Source organism: Narcine bancroftii, chromosome 4 (genome assembly GCF_036971445.1).
Source record: "Narcine bancroftii isolate sNarBan1 chromosome 4, sNarBan1.hap1, whole genome shotgun sequence".
NCBI classification, from domain to species: domain Eukaryota; kingdom Metazoa; phylum Chordata; class Chondrichthyes; order Torpediniformes; family Narcinidae; genus Narcine; species Narcine bancroftii.
Window position 1 is genome coordinate 78,182,704 of NC_091472.1, and position 16,057 is coordinate 78,198,760.

Sequence of the window (16,057 nt, forward strand, 5' to 3'; positions counted from 1 at the left end):
AGTGTTAAACTTGAGAATGAACAGGCTTAAGGAGTTGGATTACCTCCTTGTGTTGCCTTGTGCTTGGCAACATGCCAACTTAATACGAAGATTCTTCTTTCCTGTCTCCTGCGACTTCACCATGGAAACCATGGCAAATTATAACCCTTCCTGATGTGAAAGATTGTGCAACAGTAAAGTTCTTGCCGAGTTTTTGATTTATTAATTGCTGAGTATTCAATGACAAAAACCTACATTTACACTTAAACAGCATTTTTAGTACAGTAAAATGTTCCAAGCCACAGCATGGGTCACCTAGAAGGAAAAATATCAAATTAAAACAAAATACAGAAAAATAAAATAAATACACAAGAACCCAGTGTGAATAAATTTATATCAATTAACAGGGTCCCTTGGTCAATATATATCTCTCAACCACCATCAAAAGATGTTGGTAATTATTACAATGATATCGGAGGTGCATGATGTCCTGGTAAACTTGTACCTCTCACTTTGTTCGTTTTAGATTGGTCACAGTGTTTGAGCTACCAAAAGAAAACAGAGACACATGCCGAGAGCACTTCAGTTTATACAGATCTTTATTACAAAATCTTAAGCTGATTTCAAACTACAATATGCAAGCCCTTCCCAATTATACTTATCAATGCCTGGACTGGTCCCAACTGCCAAAGCGAGGCAACGACCACACACTTGTAGTAGGTTGTCGGGGCGCCGGTAGCAGCTTCTCCACCTCCCCCAACTGGGACGTTGTTTGGATTCTAGAAGTTCTTCTTCTTGCTGAGAGACGTTCCCACTCCTCAGAGAGTCTGAAACTTCAGCAGCGGGACCATGGCTTACGTTACCCAAAAAGTGCTTACTCAAGCACCTATTCCTGCGCAAAAAAAATGATAACCGAGAACGCCTAGGCTTTTATCAAATACCACAACTTTTCTAGCTTATCACTTTGAATACAATGGTTTACTTAGCTTCAAGGTCTCGCCTGAGAGTCTGCGACCAACAATCCCATCAATCTCAAAGATAACTGCATCTCTGGGCCCCATGGTGGAATTTAGCTTATGCTTGCTGATTCTTACATTCTTCTCCAAGTAGGTTACTGATGCTCAGCCTTGCATAAGCAAAAGCGTGGTCTAAATCCTCCATTACATATGATGAGTGCAAATTTGCTGCTTTGTTTCTTCTGTTACTCTTCAAAAGTACGTCATAGACAAAGATACCTTGGGATTCAGCAGCTTTTCCATCCCCCTCCTGTTAACTTACATGCACCAGAGATTTAAAACAATTGGATTTTATTAACCTGAGAGCTTTCCTGTCAAAATGTTCATTGCATTAATTCACTGAGACATCAAAAGAACCCTCATATTCAATTTTCAAAGGGTTTGGGCTCAGGTTTTTATTACTAGTCAGCAAATATAACATTTCATTCACAAAATAGGCAGGAGCTCATGCATATTTGCAAAAATATCAAGCATACGGTTATAATTTGAATCAAATTAAAACTTTAAATCAAAGAATTTACCCTGGTATCAATGCAGGAAGAACATCTTGTTAAGTCGCAGATTATGGTGACTTTAGAAGCATATCCCAAATAACAGGATCCCCTCCAATTAGCAGTCAGCCATGGATACGCTTTAGGTCCACAAATAAAATAAGTTTTACTACATAAAGTAAATGTTTTACATCAACTTTCTCCCAACTTGGTATGATTATATAATGGCAGATACCATTTAATAAAGTATGTAATGTTATACCCTGATGATCTCCACATTCACTTATCTGTGATTAGTTCTGATTCAAAATCCATTCTATCACTTCCTGAATGGGGTAGGAGTTGGGTCTTGAGGCGATACTTCCTGTTGAGTTGGTTGGAATATGGGAATAGATTCAACAGCTAGAAACAGTAATCTTATCAGTATAAAAGTAAGACACATGTGAAAAGGTATTATGCTTCCACCCAAAATTTTTCATTCACAACTTTGGCATTTAGATCAAATGCAAAAAGGCACAACAATAAAGTGTTCATGTTTTAGGTGGCCCTCTTTTTCCAGTCTGTTCAGTGTATCCAGCGACACAGTCCTTCAAGCTTTACTGCGCTTGGTGTTGTTAACAGGACCTGGAATGGCCCTTTCCACCGAGGTCCCAATTTCTTTCTATCCCAATTCTTTAAGACAACAAAATTTCCAGGCTTGACATTAGGATATTCACTACTTAGCTCTGTTGGATCACCCTCCTTTCGATGGGTTTGGTGTACCTGTGACTGAACAGCATGAAAAGTTTTAGTTAGATTGCTTAAATATTTGCTCATTTCATTGCCTACCAATAATAAATTCATCCCTACTGGTGGTGCGGGCTTTGCCCCTAAGTTGTCTGCATTGGCCATCCTGTGACGGACGTGTTATTATTACTCTTTAGGTTATATATATATATATATATATATATATATATATTCATAAAGTTACTGATGGGTTGGGAACAGGGAAACACAGACAAAGTGACTTGCACATAAAGACACTTCCACACAGAACACCATTTTGAGAGATGATGTGTCTGCCATTTTCAGCTGTAAACAAGCTTGATTATTGTTTAATTGGAAGCTTATTTTCTCAAAGGGACAATTTGTCTGCTACTTCAGAGGATTAAGCAGTTTGATTATTGTTATCCATTGAATCCTGGAACAATGATGTTTACATAGAAAGCCATTTGGTCAAATAGAAAATCATCTGCTTGACTCATCTTTCTGAAGAAACTTCAAATGGAGCCAGCAGTGATGTCCTGTCATTTGATAAAGACATTAGAAAAGCTGCATTTTAAGTATTCAACCAGATTCATCTGAAGTCAGAGATACAATAATCCTTGGTGAGAAAAGTGTTATTGTGTTCTCCCTTGTCAGGGAAGGAACACAGAAGCAGTGGCTTTGAAGAAAAGAGCCACTTTGACTGCCCCTCTTGATCGAGAGAGAGAGGTACTGCTGTGGCCATTGTAATGGTCACTTCATTTAACCCTTTCCTGGGTTTATGAAATCTTTGTGGAAATCACAAGTTCCATAACCTCCATGCAAGAGAGGGGAACTAAAAAAAGTCATTCGTATGAAGAAACATTTCTCTGAAAACAACTATACAAGAATTCATGAGTTTTGAGAAATTTGATGACTTGGCACCTCATCCACTTCGTAATTATTTTTGAGCAACAGTTTAATGACTCTGAGTTTCAACACAAAAGATTTCTAAGAACCAACTTTAAATTTTAATCGTCTCTTTAGAATTGTGCCTAAACTGTAATGGTTTAGGATCTGCCACACACACATATACATTTGTACATAGTGGGGTTAAGTTTAGAGTTAAGTAAGAGATGTAATATTATTAATAATTATTAATAAAATTATTGTTTTGAAGATACCATTGTCTTGGTGAATTTCTATTGCTGCTGGTCTAGGTCATAACAATCTGTAGACCATCTCTGGAAAAGATAGCCCTGACTTAGCCTGCAGTGTCACCCGCATATTAAATAATGCTAGGGGTAACACTTTCAGCCAATTTAGCCAGCTGAGTTGTTAATGTTTCATTTGCACATTCCACTATTCCTGCCATCTAGGGGGTGATGAGACCAGTGGAATCACTGCTGGATCCCCAATTCCTTACATAATTCTTCATTTATCCTGGCTACAAAGTGAGGACCATTATCTGAACTCAATGCCTCAGGCAGTCCACAGCAGGGAATTATTTCCCTTAACAAAATCTTAACTAACAGTCAAAGCAGTATTATTGGTGGTTGGAAGAGCCTCCATCTACCAACTAAAAATATTCAGTATTACCAAACAACATTTATAGCAATGACTCACGGTAATTCAATAATATCTAAATATAAACAAGAAAAATGGCCTCCTTGGTACTTCCCTGCTGTCATGGTGTCCCTTTACTGACATTGTGTTATTGGCATAAAGCAGTTCTTTGCTCTTTTTCTGACTGTCACTAAAATTTGGGTGCTACTATGTCTGCAGTAAGGTATTTATCATTCTCTCCTTGCCCAGATGGGTACCAGTGTGCACATAATCAAGTAATAGGAGTAAAAAGATATCAGGTACACGTTTGGCTGGCTGGCATAACTCATAACTGAGTATCGGAAGGTGGGGCACAGCCCATCTATCCCATTGTTGTTTCTCAGCAGCGGAGGCCTCTGCTGATCGTGCACTTTACATGTCTGACAAATCTGGTCTGTCGATTAATTGTAAAGCAGCTTCTTTACCCCCACTGGGATCTCCCACTCAGGGTTTTCTGCCATTTACAGGTAAAAGAATGCAGACTGAATGAAGGGAATAATTTACTGACTGAAAAATGGAAAGCTCTGTGCAGAACTTTGGAAAGAAAAGGAAAACTTAGGGTTATGCAGTACTTCAACAGGTAGTCCCCAACTGATGAATGGGGACTGATGAATTGGTCAGATCTCAGAATGGATGTAAGGTGGAAGGTGGAATTGTGCCCATGACAATAACAACTTCAAGCTTCCAGAATTTGTTGATTAATCTTGGTGAATCTTTCCACATTCTGGTCCATCCTTACCTTGTTAGTCAGCATTCCAGGGTTCCTGGGCTGGGTGCAGCCATCTTGATTCCTGTGTGCATGTGTGAGTCTTCAGTTGGCACATGCGCGAGAGTTAAGCACCCTAACGATATTGAAATCGCACCCTGAACCCAACCAACCGAACTCCAATATGTGAACCCACCATGCACGACCTTCCAGCAAGCTACATACTGATTGGATTACCTTTGACGGTTTGCAGGAAATACAAGCTATGGCTGAATGTTTGAAGCTCTATTTAAACTAGGTTTATGCTTCAAAGGAGAATAAACTGAAACTTAAGGAAAACTGGTATTTTTAACAAAAACAAGGGTGGTTTAAAAATGAATATTCTGAGATGAAATGAACAGCAGTACAAATCTACACTGCAGCATGCATTTTGAAACAGTGGTTTCTCAACACACTTTGTGTCACACAAGTATGTCTCGATCCGAACCCTTTCTTAATGTCCTCATTTCAGTCTTGGTCAAAACAACCAAAATGAGAAATATTTTTTATCCAAGGCATTTCCCTGCAAAGCTTTTGCACAAACAAAACTACAGCATACTGTTAAGCTTGTAATGAAAAAGAGCCCCAATTTTAAATTTGCAAAGTTGTCATGCTGCATGTCCAATGATTCCCACAGACTGACTGACATCAACATTGTTCTGTTCCAAATCATTAACACGAAACATCTCACCCCTTTAACAAATATTCAAGCACCTCTGCCTTAAACACTCTCTTGTCATTTGAAGCAGAGTTCCAAACTAGTGAATCTTCTGAAAGTCCACTATTAAAAGGAAATAAAAATGGTTGCAGAAGAGCAAACTTGATGATCAGACAATGGTGTTCACCTTCTAACATGTCAAATTATGAATGAAAGTTTCAGAAGTAAAAACAAATGGGCACTGATAAATCGATTATTTTTATATAGTCTAAAAAATTCTGAACTGCTATATCAGTTTCACATTCTGTAGATGTTGCTGGAATGCTGAATATTATCAGAATACCATGTTCCTTATTTCAATTTTAACCATTTGTTGTTTTTAAATTTGAGTAATGCATACTACAGGGGTCCAATTGTGACACTTGCAAGCCTCCACTGAGCATTTTCTAGTTTGATATCCATCTCATCCAAATAACTTAGCCGGGTATTTTTAATTTAGTTAGTCCCCTTCAACATTCTAAATTCACAATATTGGTATAATTAAAGAGCAAAGTATAATTTCAAACAGGCATTTGTTGAATGTTGAAAAAAATACAATAGTTACATAGACAGTGTTAAGAGTCCAGAGGTCCGCAAAACCCAGCAGCAATAGAAATTCACCAAAGACAAATGGCTAGTTAAACTAAAGTTACTTTTAATTTTCTTTAATCATAAAAACGGGATCAAACTTTAACTTATTACTATTAACTTAACTAGTTAATAGAACTTCTAGTTCTAAGCGTACGTGTATGTAATGTATATAGGTTCAGGAAAGTTCTTTGATTCATAGTCCAATCTCACTTCTCACTCCTCCAAGTTCACCAGTGTCACGTAATTTTTATACTGTGCACAGAATTTAACATTTATGAATTTTCACCAAGCTCTGGTGCTTACAGGTCAATGGTAACCACTCAGGTAGGTTCTTGTTGGTTTCAGAGAGATATTTGTTGCTCGTTGGACACACACAAACTGTTTCTTGCCAAAGAAACTTGCTCCATCATGGGTTTCCCAAATGATTACCTCTTCTTCCAGGTGTGACCAAGTATTTGCTAGAGCTGCTTGCACACACATATTTTAAAACACAGAATTTTTGCAGGACTTTGCAGTGCTTTTTGCAGAGGAGCAACAAAGTATCACCATACAGCTTGCCTAGGAGAGCATGTGATGTTTGCAGGCAGAGACAGAACAGCTTTGCTCTCAGCGAGTGAGTGAGTGAGAGAGAAGGAGTCACAGAAATCAGTTCCAGAGGGACAAGCTGGCAAACTTTGGAAGGCTGCCTGGTCACAGAAGAAGACTGGCAGTCTGAAAGGTGACCTGAAAGAAAGAGGATCATCTGGAGAACCCCAAAGGGGGCAAGTTTCGTCAGCAAGACTGATTGAGAAGGAATCAGTTGTGGATGTCCTTGAAAAGGAATCTCTCTCTGAAAACCAGCAAGAATCCTCCAGAGTGGTAACCATTTGCCTGTTTGTAATGGTATGGATTGTGTGTACTAATTGGCTTGGCCTGGCCCGCCCCCTATTGACACTCTCACCTGAACTCCTCCCCTGGGTCCCAGGCAATAAAGGTCGGGCCACCTCTCCTTTCCCTGCAATTCTCGACCTTGGATCTGGGTCAGCTCAAGTCTTCTGTACAATAAAGCCTATTGTTCCCCTCAGTCTTTGTCCTTGTGATTATTGGGGCAACTGATAGTGCCAAACACTGTTAAGCACCAAAGACTGGTGAACTTTGTTAATGCTAACTTTTGTGTACAGTTCAAGAATTGCCTGCAACCCATGAGATTGGACTGTGATCCGAAGAACTTTTCTAATCTTAAATATACATTACAAACATCTGTGCTTAGTATTAGAGGGGGGGGGATTAAGTGGGTTAGGAAGGTTAAGAAATAAGTTAAAGTTTAATTCTGTTTTCTTGTTCACATATAATTAAAAACTACTTTTGTTTAAGTAACCCTGTGTTGTGGTGCATATCTAATGCTGCTGGTTTTTGGGGTCCTCTGGACTCCGTAAACCAGGTCACCACAGAGTTCCTCTTGTTTCCCTTATTTCAGGAGAAACACTCTAGCCAGCAATTTCTTCTTGTAAGGACTACAAGGGGTTTTCAACAGCCTGAACTCAGAACCCATCTTCAAAGTGGGGTTTTCAACAAGCTGCCAGCTTGCCATGACTGCAGAACTCAGTTCTCTCTGTCTCCCTCTCTAAGAGAGAAATCCTGTTTGGTTTTTTTCTCTCTCCCTGCTTGTCAAAACCAGAACCTCTCTTCGAACAGCAAATTGCAACGAGACAGATTGCGAGCACCGGAATCAGCTTGTTCATCTGTTGCTTTAAAGACAATAGTCCATTTACTCCACAGTATCAGTTTCCATAGGCATACTTCAAAGTTTCTGCAAAATCACTGTGGACATGAAGTCTCCCCTTATGCGTAGCTCTTTCATTTCAAATGAGATCTCTTTTGTGAAGTGTTTCTGTTTCTGAAGTGACCTGCACACTAAACACCCACAATCTCTCTTTTAAAGATATATTAATATATAAAATATAATATAACCCATCACAACAGTATTTGTAACTCTTGAGAAAAGTTTAATTTCAGAATCTTAACAAACTGCACTGGGGTCGATAGATAGGGTGGTACCTGCCAATAATTATCAGCTGCACCATGCTTACCGATTAAAGTCAATATGCCAGGCATGCAATTGGGATCCCAAAGTAAGTTCTTTTTTAAAATATTCCTTTTTTTTCCAGCTTTTTGTGCTTTTCTCTCTCATGTGTTATTCTTCCTGCTGGCCAGCATAGTTTTATATCTCCTCTAAGTTGCCTCATCATACCATTTGTTCATTAATTTTTTTCCATTTCTTTGCTACATCTTTTTTCTACACTACTTTGTCCCTGTGATTGGATGATTCTACATCCTAAGTTCCTCCTTTTGTTTCTCTTCACTTTCTTTTCTCTCTTGTTGCTTATTGTACCAGTCACAATCTGACTGCAATACCTGTCAGGTTTTCTGGTTTCCATCCTGAGTACATACTGCTGTCCCCCACGGCTTGCATTATCCCTCCAGCTTTTTTTTGACTCATCTCACTTCTTGTGGGCCTCCTCTTTCCATTCCCCATTCGTTAATTCATTTTTTCACTTTTTTTTGCTGCAGTTTTTTTTCCAAATTAATTGTTCTGCCTCTGCTATAGTTTCTGTGTTCCATGTTCCTCTTATGGACCATGCCTCATTTCCAAATCTCTTAGTCAAAATCACCGACAAATGTTGGTAATGCTTACCATGGTTCAGATACAAATAACACATGTTGTACCAGGGTGCTCCCATCAGTTTTGTCCATAGTCTGTCCCATTTTCCGAGCCGTATTCCAAAATGATTCTCACAATTAAAATTTACGCAGGGTAACAAATCTATGTGATAACAAGCAAAAATTCTATTCTTCTTACCTTGTCTTTATCGGATCTCAGCAAGGAACCGGATCAACCTCGGTTGAGGGACCACAGTGTTCCCATGAGTCGGCTATGGAGTCAGAGCTCAAGTATCCTGGGGGTGTGCTGTTAACTACATCCGAAGTTCCAGTTTCCTTGTGGCCTCTTACTTCATCTGAGGCAATTATCCCAGTGAGATCCTGCTGACTATGCCAATATGAAAGTCTATAATAAAACAAACAGCAAAAAACAGCAAAACCGATGAGTTTACAACCAAATTTATTGTATTATACTAGCAGGAGTGAGAAGTACAAAGAATGAGTAAACAATGCAACTCATTCTCTTCACCTAACCTTACTCACTCATACAGCCTTTTGGTACATTTTATACAGTACTTTTGTTGGGGGATACATGCAGTTTCAAAAGTCAATTGTACAGATTAATTGCAGCTGATTGTTCTATTTTTTTCATTAACATCCATCCTTGTGGTTTTTACATATATGCAACTTGATTAACTTTAGACAGGGATTAATCTTTGTTCATTCTATATTAAATGAGCCCTGTCTTGTAGTTTTGTTATCAAACTCCGGTAACCTTGAACTTGTATAACCTTGTACCAGTCTATAGCCTAATTGGGATTCTTTATCGATAAGGCTAGCAAATCTTTATTAATCTACAGACAGTAGATTGTAATGTCTGACATCCTTGTTTAACATTCTTTTACATATAACATATATCCTTTGGACCAATGCCTATATGCAGTTTACATTTTTTCTCACTAATTGGCAATCTAATGTTTTGCTCCTCCTGTCCTTCACACTTTCTGTGATTAATCATCCTTTTCTTTACCAGAGATATCCTGGTATGCCATTACCTCATATTCCCAACCTGTCTGAGGCTGCGATGTCTCTGCAACTGGGAATTGCTTCACTGTATACTATGCTAAAGCATTAACTCTTTGTTAGCTTACTTACAACAGCCAAAGCCGCATAATTCTTTATACGTCGACCTGATTGGAATCGTGGTGGTCAAGGACGCGGTGGAGGCGACGGACGACGAATTTATTGGAAGCATTGGAGATTGATGGTCAGCCACCTTGCGACTTCGAAAAATAACAGTTGGGAAATGACCAGGCCCAGCAGCAGTGGCAACTGCTGCCCATGGGCATGTCGGCTGCCATCTTTTCCTCAAAGACAGTCTCTCGGGTATTCAATTTTTTGTCATTTCCAGTGCAGAGATTTCAGTAGTCCCTCCAACCACAGAGGAACAGACACCTGAATATGTCATGTGTTCTTTCAGCCATGAATTATTCTCATATTCGAACATATGAACAGAGGTCACACACGTTGGATTAGTCTCAAGAAACTTTTTTGGTGGGTTTTCACGGTTGCAAATGTGGCAAATTCCATTTTGAGAGTGGATTTCTTATCACATTTTTCTGTTGATGGATTTGAAATATTGTTATGTCGTGAACCGCAGCTCTTGTATGCAAGTGAGCTGCATCTGTCGTCCCTCCAACGAGGTCATCCATCTGACGACCTTCAACCTGGCTCCTGGCCTTTCTGAGTCTTGCTCAAATGTTTCCTTCACCTAGTGACCCCCTTTATATCATCATACAGATGTTAAACATAAAGTAACCCACCATATAGAGACTTGCGGTCCTCTTGTGGTAGCGTGGGCTTGTAGATTACCCCCAGACCATCCTAAAATCATGAAATTGGAATTTGACCACATGCAAGAGTTGGGCATAGTCTACAGTTGGGCTTCACTGTTGCTTATAGTACCAAACAAATCTCCTGGGGATTAGTGCTCTTGTGGTGATTATCATGCCCTGAACAATTCTATCATGTCTGACCTATACAACATTCCCAATTTACAAAACTTTTCCGCAAACTTTCACGGACTATGTGTTTGTGAAAATAGATCTAGTGCGTGTTTACTATCAGATTCCAGTTGAACCTTCTAATGTTGCAAAAGCGGCAGTAATTACCCCATTCGGTACATTTGAACTTCTGCGAATGCCATTCATTCTCCGGAATGCAGTTCAGACATTTCAGCAGTATATGGACCATGTACTCGCTGGCCTCGATTTTTTGTTTCTTTACATTGATGATATTCTGGTCACCAGCATGGATGAAGAGGAACACAAGAGCCACCATTATCTCATTATTTCAGAGGCTTTATGAGTTTGGCATTGTGATCAGTCCAAGAAAATGCATTTTGGTGCTTCTCATCTTATATTTTTGGCACAGAGTAATGCAAAATGGCATTTTGCCCAATGAATCGAAAGTGCAAAAATTTTGAGAATTTCCTACACCCGTTATGTTTGGCCAGTTGCGACATTTATTTTAGGCACGATGAATTTTTATCACTGATTCTTGCCAAATGCTGCAGCATCTCTATTACCTCTTTCTGAACCACTAAAAGGATCCGTTAAGTCTGTGTCCAAAAGACCATTAACTTTGGGAGATGATGCCATGCATGGTTTCAACGATGTGAAGACTGCTCTTGCAAATGCCATGATAATTGCACCTCAAACACCCAACGCCTTGCTCTCTCTTACCACAAATGTGTCTGTCAGTGCTGTGGGAACAGTATTAGAACGAGTCCACGAGCAATTGGAACTTCTGGCATTTTTTTTTCAGCCGAGCTGTCACCGGCTCAGGCAAAATATATATGTTTGGTCGAAAACTTGGCAATCTATCTTGCAGTGAAACATTTCTGCTTTTTATGGTAAGGTCTTCCTTTCACCATTTATACAGACCACCAGCCTCTTCCGCATACTGTGAGCCCAGGAACTCCCTGACATATGTATGTGTGGGTGCATGTTGGGATTGTGTATTTACCTTGTTAGTCGACGTCCAGGGGTCCATAGGCTGCATTGGCTGTGCATGGCCATTTTGGTTTCTGTGCACATGCATGAGTCTTTGGTAGGTGCATGCACTGTGGGTTGGCGTATTGGTGTTTGGTGGGTGCATACGCAAGAGTTAAGTGCCCTAATATTGATTTTGCGCCCTTAAATCTCGCGTATGTGCCAAATGAACTCCAATATACGAACCTACCGCGCTTGCGCCAACCAATGACCTGCACTTGTGCAGACATCAAGTTGGCTACACCCAGCCTATGGACCCTGGGATGTCAACTAACAAGGTAAGTATGCACGTTTTGGCTCTTACATGCCCTGTATTATTGTTATAGTTTGTCAAGTAGAATCTAAACTACATAAATTTTATACTTTTTCTTATATTTTTTGTAATCGGTTGTATGTATGGATGGACTCAAATCATATAGGTTTCAAGTTGGGTAGTACCTGTACAAGCACATATCTCTACTCGCCCAGAGAGATTCGGCACTTGAACTTCATCTTACAATTTTCATTGGACAAATGGCACATCGGAGGAAAAGCAAATGCCATGACTGATGCTCTAACTAGGCACAACATCGATGCCTTACATACAACTACTGCCATAGATTTCAGCACCATGGCTTATGCACAGCACACCAATCCCAATCTCATCTGGTATCGCTGGATCAGGAGCTGGAATGTAATGGTTAAAACCTTGTGTTTTTGATTCTTAGTTAATTTTGTGCCCATCCCTTTAAGAAAACATATTGTTTGTTGTGTTACCATAGCAACTATGATGTAATATGTCATAATATCAGAGTGGACCAAGAGCTTGCATCTGATTCTTCAACGAATCATGAAGGAGATGGGAGCTCGAGATACTTTTCTTTGAATTTGTCTTATTTTGAATTATATCTGTTTAAAGTTGAATATCATTATATCATTATACAGTATAGGCTTTGTTTGTTCATCGTTATGAAAATCTTAATGTGAAGTTATGCAAAATATTTATCTGTTTTATCAATGAATTAAAGCTACTTAAAGTTTCATTTATAAAGTTTGGTTAATTGGATTAATAAGATAGTAATTCAGAATATTGTCCTCACATTTCTTTGAAGATGACAGGTTTTGAAATTGGGAAATACTAGAACTTGGAAAGTGTCATCTATTACCACATTAAGTAATCCCTATGCTATAGGTGTTCTGTGATTAGTAAGGGATTACTTAAGGTGGTACGTGAGTGGAAATAAAAAGTTTGAAAACCACCGTTTTAATCATACCTAATTGACTTATTACTTGCACAGTTTCATAGCTCCAAAGGAAATGGGCCAATGACAATTTTTATCAAGCAAAATATTTCAGTAACAATTGGGTCCAGAGCAGTGGTTCTTGACCTTTTCTTTCCCCCACTCATATACCACCTTAATAATCACAGAGTACCAATGGCATTGGGATTACTTAAGGTGGTTTGTGAGTGGAAAGAAAAAGTTTGAAAACAACTCATTGGAAAACCACAGCAATGTCTCTTCCTCACTGATTATCAACACAAGTTCACCCCAAGAATGCGAACTTAGCCTACTGCTCTAACTCACTATACACCCACGACTGTGTGACCAGGCACAATTGCATCTACAAATTTGCCAATGACACCACAGTTGTTGGAAGAATCACAAATGGCAATGAGAAAGCGTACAGGAGGGAGATAGATCAGCTCTTTGAGTGGTGTCACATCAATAGCCTTTCGCTCATGTTAGCAAAATCAAGGAGATGATTGTGGACTTAATCGGGAATATGACCCAGTCCTTATTGAGAGCTCAGGAGTAGAGGGTCAAGACTTCACATTCCTGGGTGTCAACATCTCCAAGGATCTGCCCTGGAGGCTCCAAGTTGATGCAATCACAAAGAAGGCCCACCACCAGCTATACTTTGTGAGATGCTTGAGGAGACTCAGTATGTTACTGAAAACTCTTGAAAACTTCTACAGTTGTACTGTGGAGAGCGTTCTGGCTGGTTGCATCACTGTCTGGTATGGAGGTGCCACATTTCAGGACAAGAAAAAACTCCAGAGGGTTGTTAACTCGGTCTGCGACATCATAGGTACCAGACTTCACTCCATTGAGGACATTTACATGAGGCAGTCTTAAAAAAGTAGCCTCTATCCTCAATTTTGTGACTTGTTCATGACAATAAATTCTGATTCTGATAAAATCTATTAGCATGAATAAGAAGAATAATAGCCTGAAAATGCCCAGGATTGTCTGATCTCAGAAGCCAAGCAGGCTCAGGCCTGGTTAATACTTGGAGGGGAGACCGCCTAAGAATAGCAGATGCTGTAGGCTTCAGTGAGGGGCACTGGACATAGTAGCGACTCTCTGTCTGCCTTACAGTAGACAAAAGTTAAAAAATTTCTTGTATGTTACATTCTAAATATAGTATTACCTGACAATAATGGAACCTTAATCTTTAGAAGTTTCCTAAATACCATCTGATTCTCCACTGCTCCTACAGACTGTTCTATGCACCTACCAATCTCTTGTATTAAAACAATTTCTCTGCCCATCTTCTTTAAATGTTCCATCCTCAACCACATTTATTCTAGTATATGACCCTTGTACATATTAAAGTTTTGAAGCATGAAGCGGGGATCTTACAGAAAAATAGATTTGTGAAAGAAATACATAAGAAAGAAGCAGGATGGATGTTTCCATTGGCAAATTAGGGGACATAGCCACAAGATTCATGGGATTAGATTTAAAATAGAAAGGAGGAACTTCTGCCAGAGGGTAACAAATCTGTGGAATTATCTGCTTAATGAAGTAGTGGAGGCTGCCTCATAGAAACTACTGAAGACACAAAGATTTTTGAATAACAAGGGAACTAAGGGTTATGAGGAACAGTGGGGTAAGTTGAACCAAGTCTATGGCCAGATCTGCCATGATCTTACTGAATGGCAATACAAAATTGTCTGGGCTGATAGCTGATCTCTGTTCCTTTTTTTTGTTCTAAAGCAGTGGTTCTCAACCTTTTCCTTTCCACTCACATTCCACTTTAAGTAATCCCTATGCCATTATTGCTGTGATTAGTAAGAGAACCCTTAAGGTGGTATGTGAGTGGGAAGGGAAGGTTGAGAATCACTGTTCAAGACCAATTGCTACTGAAATATTTTGCTTGAGAAAAATGGTCATCTGGCCCATTTCCTTTGAAGTTAAGAAACCGTGCACATTAACGAGCCAATTGGGTATGATTAAAACAGTGGTTTTCAAAACTTTTTCTTTCCATCCACATAACACCTTAAGCAATCCCTTACTAATCACAGAGCACCCATGGCATAGGGAATACTTATTGTGGTATGTGAAAGGAAAGAAAAAGGTTAAAGTGTGAAAGCATAGAAATACAGACAAAATGTGAGAGCAACAGTAACCCATTTATCTCTTGCTAACACTTCTGAGTTAAAGCAGGAGTCATCTGAAGCCCAAATCAATTGACCTTCCTTCAACATGATGACATGGCCTTCCTGTTCGTATCAAACAAAAATCTGCCTCAGTAAACTGCCCATACTGAACCACTTGGAGAGAGAATTCCTAATTTCCACGACTTTGTGTGCTCCTCCATTAACCCTGAAACGTGCACTCCCAATGTTAAAATTAGAGGCACTTTTTTGTGAACACTCCCACCAAACGAAATGGGTTGCCTCTCTTATGAAAATGCTCATACTTCAAGAAGCATAATTGTAAATTAAAACGTCTATCACCTATTTTTTTCAGAGCATTTCTAGAAAGCTTGCAAAGCTCTTGTCTGTTGATGGGAGGAACCATCGAAGCACCTCACCGAGGGAAGCGGGGCTAAAACGATAAGTCTGCCGGTCAGGAGTCGGCGTTGACGGGGAGGAAATATGTTCGTTCTCCGGTGCTCCCGGCTCTCTGCTCTCATCGGCAGAGTGCAGCCCGAGGGCGTTGGTGACGCGGCATGACGCCACAGATGGGTGGGAAGAAACGTTCGTTGCGGGCGGGGCGAGGTTGTGACGCAACGGAGGGGGAGGGGCAGTGTTCCTCGCGCGTTGGAGGTGGGGTTATGTTGTGACGTTGGGCTGTGTGAAGGAAGGTGTATGGGGCGGAACGCCGGAGACGGACTGGATGAGGCTTGAGGAAACGGTTCTCAGTAAAGAAGATGGGAGCTCAGTGGCCGAGATAACCTTGCCCGTATCGCCGCGTAATGTACAATTGAACCATGTGAGAGGCAGCTTGTGGACTGGGGATCTCGAGGTGAGGCCTGTGTTGGGAGGCTTGAAGTTGAGTGGACTGTGAGGAAGTGCCGGGCACGCATTTCGGCCTGGGCTGGGGAGTGAGTGAACGCGGCCTAGTGTGTGTTCCATTCGCGAGCTGCTGCCGTGATCTGTTGTCCAGCTGTAGAAACTAATGTTCAAATTCATTCCTGCGGCCTACTTCTGTCTTCCAATTTTAGCCCAACCTATCGGAGGCACCAGAACCGGCGGCTGAGAGCAGCGCCCTTCCGGCTTCACCGCTCACTTTCCGACCAAATGGAAA

The 16,057-nt window shown here is 40.2% G+C and overlaps 1 protein-coding gene and 1 long non-coding RNA gene across 3 annotated transcripts in view; one reads left to right on the forward strand and one right to left on the reverse strand.

The window, feature by feature from the left end:
* Nucleotides 1–1,364: 1,364 nt before the first annotated feature.
* On the reverse strand, nt 1,365–15,488 carry LOC138760726 (uncharacterized). Its single transcript, XR_011355831.1, has 3 exons — nt 15,265–15,488; nt 8,687–8,893; nt 1,365–2,254 (listed from the first exon to the last, which is right to left on the reverse strand). It is a non-coding gene; the product is annotated as an uncharacterized lncRNA (long non-coding RNA).
* A 200-nt stretch (nt 15,489–15,688) lies between these two features.
* LOC138760725 (aftiphilin-like) overlaps nt 15,689–16,057 on the forward strand; it is a 108,983-nt gene continuing 108,614 nt past the window's right edge. Inside the window, exon 1 of one of the 2 annotated variants that reach the window (XM_069931734.1) lies at nt 15,689–15,775. The gene's annotated coding sequence lies outside the window, so the exon portion shown is untranslated. The remainder of the gene's footprint in view (nt 15,776–16,057) is intronic. The other variant, XM_069931735.1, reaches the window with a different exon arrangement.